General features: G+C 38.1%; 1 long non-coding RNA gene across 1 annotated transcript; it reads left to right on the top strand.

The window, feature by feature from the left end:
• The first annotated feature begins 5,668 nt into the window (after positions 1-5,668).
• On the top strand, positions 5,669-6,337 carry LOC146476233 (uncharacterized). Its single transcript, XR_014865693.1, has 2 exons — positions 5,669-5,744; positions 6,176-6,337. It is a non-coding gene; the product is annotated as an uncharacterized LOC146476233 (long non-coding RNA).
• The last annotated feature ends 679 nt before the right edge of the window (positions 6,338-7,016 follow it).

Raw genomic sequence — 7,016 nt, 5'->3', positions numbered from 1 at the left:
GATATATTCAGCAGGAAATCCGTCAGTACCGGGAGTTTTTACGACTTTAAAATCCTTAAGAGCGTTATAGCATTCTTCAGAGGTTATTTGACCTTCCGCAGGATAGCCTTTCATCTTCGTTTAAAGGAGTAATGTTTTCTAGATTAAAGAAAGGGAAATTTTTTAACTTTTCAGTGTCTATGTTCTTGGTTTTGTAAAGAGAGTCATAGAAGCATTTTTCTTTATCTAGAATGTTGAATTGATCTTCTGTGTCCACGTTTTCAGCAATTTTTAATCTTGTTATTGCCTTATTGGTGTAATTTCGTTTTTCGAGGGAATAGAAGTATTTTGTATTGCGCTCACCATACTCGTGCCATCTCACTTTACTTCTGAGGATCGCACCTTTTGTCCTATATGTCATAATTTTTTTCAGACGAGATTTTTTTACTTGCAATTCATGTATGATGTTTTTGTTGTGTGGGTTTTCCTCAGCTTGTCTTTGTAGCAAGTTTACCTTTTTCTGCAGAGAAATTTCTTTGTCCCTTAACATTTTCGCTTTCCTCTTCGAGTATTGTACCGTAAATCTTCTCATTTCCATTTTAATTAAATCCCACTTTAAGCCTAAATCGGGTAAATCAACATACTTCGCCTTACAACGTTGAAGATTTTCTCGTAAAGCTGCGATGTAAGTCTCGTCTGTGAGCAGTGAAGTATTAAATTTCCAAAAACTGGGACCTTTCTTCTGAGCTGACGCTTCTGATTGCAGGTGAATAGATACAGCTGCAGTGATCGCTTTCGGGAGCCCATAAAATTTCACACTTCTTTGTCAAAGAGCAAAACTCTTTGGAAATTAAGAAGTAAACTAAGCAGCTTTGTACTTTTAAGGATTTATTTCTCCAAGTGAAACGAGATAGGTTAGGATTTGTACTTCGCCAAATGGCGCACAAGTCGTACGAATCGCAAAGGTTTTCAATTTGTTTTATGACAGAAACTTTTCTCGTGGCAGGGTTTCCACCGGTCTTATCTTTCTGGGAGAGTGGACAGTTAAAATCGCCACCAATTATTATACTCTCTAGGGCAAACTCCTGTAATTGGTGCTTTAGCTTTGTGAAGAAATTTACCTGTTGATTAGCATCATTTGGCGCCTAGACATTAACAAGAACAAGCGGAGTGTTGTCTCTTAGTAATTTCAAGATAATAAACCTCCCTTTTTGGTCAGAAATACACTTTTCTACCTTAAGATCTAAAGAGGGGTTAATTAGAATCATCACACCTTTACTCAGTATGGCTTGTTCCGTGGCTGGAAAACACCTTTCCTCCCCATTCATTTTCCCATGTGGATGTGCATAAATTAGTGCTGTAGCACTCCTGCAGGAATATGAAATCTTGTTTTTGTTTATGTAACCACCGAAAAAGCAAACGATGTTTAAGAGACTTGTTTAGACCTCTGACATTTAACGACAGGCATTTTAAATCAAGGGAATTAAAATCAACGATTTTTTCTGAAGGTGCGAGCAACAGGCGCGGGTGACGGAGAACGCAAAGCTTCCAAAGGTAATTTTTTGCGAGCAGTTTTTTCGGTAAATAAAGATTCAATTAAGCAATCGCATAAATAGGGAAACGATGAAAACACGAGTAGCAAGAATCTTATCGTATTATAAAGTACAAAACAAACATGAACATAAATAACACAGCAACTTACATACAGACCAAGCCTCTCAAACATATCAAACTACAATGAAACCTTGATCGGTGTCCGGGAATAGCCAAAGCGGGTTCCAGGTTAAAATCTGGGCAGAGGCAACCATAAATTACTGTTGATGGAAATTAAGGGGCGGTGGGACGAGAATCGTGTGGAATGTTGGTAACATTGAAAGCTTCTTTGTTGATGTAGAGGGTTCGGTTGATAACTTTAGCGTCACATCCTTGTTCTTTTGCAACATACATGGCTTGAATCAAAATTTTTCTCTCTTCTTGGATCGCTCTTGCATAATCTTTCGTGATATAAGCATCTTTGTAGTGTCAGGAATGCTTTAGACGGTTTTTAACGGCAAAAACCGCGTCTCTGTCTTCCCTCACGACGAACCTTGCAATGATGGCGCGAAGGCGCGGCGAACTGTTGTTATCACTGTTTCGCGACGGTGGTTTTCCGACACGATGCATAGCATGAAATCTTATGTCTTGTGGGTCTATCTTTAGCTCATTTTCGATTATATTGTAGACTATATCAGAGCAATTTTCGTCAGCCTCTTCGGGGATGTTCATGAACCTTAAGTTTTCTCTCCTTGTGTAATCTTCTAGGGCAACGAGACTTTCTTGTGTTCTTTGTTGTGACGTTTTCAGTAGTGCAGTTTCAGCTTGTGATTTAGCAAGCTCCTCTTTTATTAAGTTGATTTCCCGTGACTGGCAGTCGAGCATTTCTTGATGTCTCCTTTTTGAGTCTTTGTGAGTCTTGAAGTCTTCCTGGACATCTTCGATCGTGGCCAACGCATTCTCGAGGGATTTTTCGATCTCTTTGATTGTACATTTGACACCTTCCATTTCTTGCATGAGTTCGCATCTTAGGGTTGATACTTCAGTGTGCAGATTGTTAAAATTATCCTGCATTCTGCTTGCTATCGCGCTAAGTTTGTCTAAGATGACTTTTAAGGACAGAGGTGAATCTGTATCGACTTTGTTGTCCATCTCACCGCGATTTCGCTTCGGTGTAGGTTAAGAGTTCGAACTTGACCTTGATGAGCATTCTGCTCGTTTCGACATTCAGACACACGGTTAAGCTTTCATAAATAAGTCTCGTAAACTTCAAACTGCTGCCGAAGGTCCTCTGGATTAGTAAGAAGAACCCATGTAGGCTTTTCCGGCTAAGACATTACAGAGCGGGATAAACGTGTCTAGCAGCCATGTTACCCGCACCGCTGACGCATACTTAGCTTTGAGCTACTGTTGGCTGAGAAACGCATCGAAAATGGAACTGAAGCATGAATTCCGTAGCCACACCACCGTAAACAAATACCTTCACCTGTCCAAGAATCACATAACACAACATAATATAAGTTTATTCGGGAAATACAAATCATGATCGATAGAAAAAAACCTCCTAAAAGGGGAAATCGGGTTATCGCAAAACGAAGCAATTTCTCCAACTAAAAATTTAAAAACTAAAAAACAAAATCTCATCAGTTCAATTTTAGTTAATGTTCATGTAAGTCTTCAGTCTGTTTCTACATAGAGTAGTTACTGAACCAGTAGTCCATCTATTCTAGAAACAATCTTGTGTCATTGAAATTAGAATCAAAGCTCCTTACGATTGGTGCGTTTGAATTTCTCTTCACTATCCGTTTGGGAATAAACTCGTGGACAGCAGATTATAGCAGGTCTGACCATGCAGTCCATGTGTAATCAACTGACTATCTTCCAGAAAAGAACAGTGCCATGGTGTGTAATGTAGGAGATTTCAAAGATGACCCCAGTTGGCTTTCCTAAAGGAATAGGTTGACTTCCGCGACCTGTATCCAGTATGTGATTTGTTTGATAGGAATAGAGAAATCGAGTTGTGATCAGAAAAGGTATGACCAACTATTAGATCGGAAACAAGGTCAAGTGAAGTAATGAAAACTAAATCCAACTGTTTTCATTGCGAAACGTTTTTATTTTTACTTTAAGACAAGTGAGGTGCAAGCTGACCCTTCGCGCAGATAAACATTTTATTTTATTTTATGTTGCATTCAGGGTGTATTGGACGCCAATTTATGTTTAAGCACTTCAGGTTATAACCAATACTTTAGGTTTATTATTTTATTTACACGCATCACTTTTGAAATTGAGCGGAGCTTATTTGGTTGAACTAGAGACATTTCTCCGATACCTTAGATCAGCTGTTACGAACGAATGTTAATTCCTTATAAATCAGCTTGGGGAGTAAGTCAGAAGGCCTCTCTCCTGTTCAGTACTTTACATGTACACGTGCAAAATGACTCAAAAGAAGGTTCAACAACACCTCGCGGGCCCATTGCATTTTTGCTCCGCCACCTGCCAGTTGATGAGTTTTAAGTATTCCCTCGGGACCTTTTCGTTTACCAATCATAGGCGCCTTGTTTTTCAGGTTGAATGAGCAACATTACCGACCTATAACACATCGCTGAACAAAAGAAAGCAGGGAACAGGTCGAAAAAACTAAAAAAATGTGGCCTAAATAACAGAAATAACTTGACAATGGAATCACTTGTTTACCTCAGGCGTCAATTAGTTCCTCGTAATGGACGACAAAGAAGAGCCCACAATGCATAGCAAACGTTTGTATAGCCATCGCTTAGGAAATGAAACTCGCCTGCAGATGTTACGGACGCCGCAAGACGGATTCTGTGTCCCAAGTCTATCCTAGTTCGTAGCTTACCCTACTGAGTAGCTAGTCAATCAGCACAGAATCTTATGTCCTTCTCACAGGGACAAACCCGTCTAGATCTGATTCTTTGTTTAGATCTCAAAGTCAGATTCTAACTGAAAACTACCTTCATAACTATGTCTTTTGACATTTGAACATTTTTACAGTATTAGCAGCTCATTGCACATGAATAACAAGCAAAAGGATTTGCAATTCACCTCAAATGTTTGAAAGCCAAACGCTTAGATGAACATTCCCGGAGAACTGTTTTTACCATACCAAACATCCAACTAGTCCAACTGAAACAACAAATCAGTGCAGTTACATAGCTAACCCATCTGTGAAAGCATTGCAGTGTGGTTTTAGTTCTCCTATACAAAGATAGTGAAAATAAGTGTTCTGTTTACAGAATAAGTTTTCAAATAGACTTATGGGGTACTCTGAGGTACTACTTTGCAGCCTATAGCTAGCCAGTACTCTGGACCTGTGCTTTACACACCTATACCTCTATGGGCAACTAGCGATCCTCTAAAGGGCTCAGAAGCAAGTTGTGGCAACCAAAAAAAAATGAATATTGCCTGTGGTAAGGAGATAAATGAGAAAATATACATTTAAAGAAATACTAATTAGTTTCTATTTTTTTCTTGTAGACACTGGATTTTTGTTTTGTCTCTAAGCAAAATAACTATCAGCAATTTTTTTTTTTCCAGTTTATTTACTTTACCCGGGCTAGCTCTCCTTGGTTCTGACCGAACATAGAAACCAACAAAACAATGAACATGACTTAACATTCCTGTAAGGACCAGAATTCACTGAACACAAAAAAACTTGCTTACTTCAGGCGTGAATATGTTATAAGCTTCTCTTAGTGGATGGCAAATAAAAGAGTTCACCATGCATAGCAAACAATTAAAAGCTAGCTACTGGAGGGGCTTAAAATAGGTTTTATAAGCTGTTGAGTAGCCATCATATCTATCAGTTCCAAGACTTTCACCTAAAAGATCTTCGAAGTCAAACGATAAATCAAGGAAAGAATTGGTAAATATATATCTTTTGTATTTTTTCTGTGTTGATTCTAGATATATCTTTGCAAGAAATAAAACTTCAAGCCTGTTTAAACACTATATGGACGTAGGAAATACTAAATTTAAACCGTAAGCCCACGAATAATAGCTCTAGTTTTGTCAGACTGACAAAATGCAATAATACTCTTCAAAATCAAATACTGATGGCATTTTAAACCCCAGCTGACGTGGAAGCAATGTCAAAATTTGTTGTTGTTAACTTTTGCTTTGTTTTTACAGGAATTCTCAAGTTTGATCATGAAGCGAATGCTGATTATCTTCCTTGTGCTCTTCCTGGTTTTATCAACAGTGAAAGAAAGGTTTGTATTTTTTTTACAATTTCGTTAACGGCAGCTTAAAGCATCTTTTTAACGTAGCAAATTAACTCTTGCATTGTTGTTCTCCTTGCCGCCTTCGGCTTATCGGTGTAAAACAAACAACCGAAACAAAAATAAATAATGTTTAAAAGAAGAATAAGAGGGGCTATTGTATTTCATTGCCAGGCTCCGACATTGAATCGCGACGCTGGATATGAGCTACCGGCGATCTACCGGGACGTTTTGTCACGTGATATTTTATCAACTTAATCATGTAACAAAACGTCCCACACCACTTTAAAAAGATTCCGAGAAGAAATCGAAAGCCTGTATTTCAACATAAATTTTCGATCCTGAAAACGAAACCTTTTTGTTGAAAAAAATAAATTAATAAATATATATATTTTTTGATGTTGATTTCCCTTTGTTTGCAGCGATGCTTGGCGTCGTCGTCGTAAGGGACTGGGAAAACGAAACACTGGCACTCATCAAGAGTTTGCCGCGGCCATAGCGAGTAACAAGGAGACTGGGCAGGCAGATCTGAAGCATGACGATATTAATGATCCGGATGATGGCGGATATCAATAAAACTGTATTGCAACTTGTCTAACGTGCTGCATTTCGTGCAGTAGGAAAACGTTTAAATTTTATTCCAGTTAATATAACATTTCAGTATCTAACTGTGGTTTATGAATAATGTTAATAGGGGAAATCATTATTTCCATTTATAAAAGCTATCAACTAAATATGGAATAAAACAATGGATAAAGCATCAAAATTAATTTTCTTTTATTGACTTGTCAGTACATTTGCATCTTCGTTCTCGGCATACAAAAGGGGCGCGAAAATCCGAGTTTTAAAATCGATATTTAACTTTGGTCCATGGAATTTTTTGCGACTTTTGGTGCTGATAAGGCGTCTACATTAGTCATCTTGCCTACGTTTTGATACTCGTTTCTAAATGAAGAATAGCTTACAAGTTGGACTGAAAACTTACACATGCACGACAAAGCCTTTTTTCACGTTTCTCCCTTTACGACACCTGGCTAGGCCTAAAATAGTGGAGGGCGCTAAAGAGTATTGGAATCTCAAGTAAAAGTTCAAAGGTAATTTCGACAACAACAAATGACAGCAACTCTCATTGAATCTATCTCTTTTAAGAAACTTTACTATTATAATTGCATAATATTCTGAATTATCATAACCAACCATGGCAGCGATATTATCAGTCCAGAGCATTGTTTAGCTCCTCTATACAGTTTATCAGGATGGGCA

This window comes from Pavona decussata, unplaced genomic scaffold, assembly GCF_977016875.1.
Source record: "Pavona decussata unplaced genomic scaffold, jaPavDecu1.1 SCAFFOLD_78, whole genome shotgun sequence".
In the NCBI taxonomy this organism is placed as follows: Eukaryota; Metazoa; Cnidaria; class Anthozoa; order Scleractinia; family Agariciidae; genus Pavona; species Pavona decussata.
Note: the sequence above shows the minus strand (reverse complement) of the source record. Positions and strands in the feature narration are given on the sequence as shown.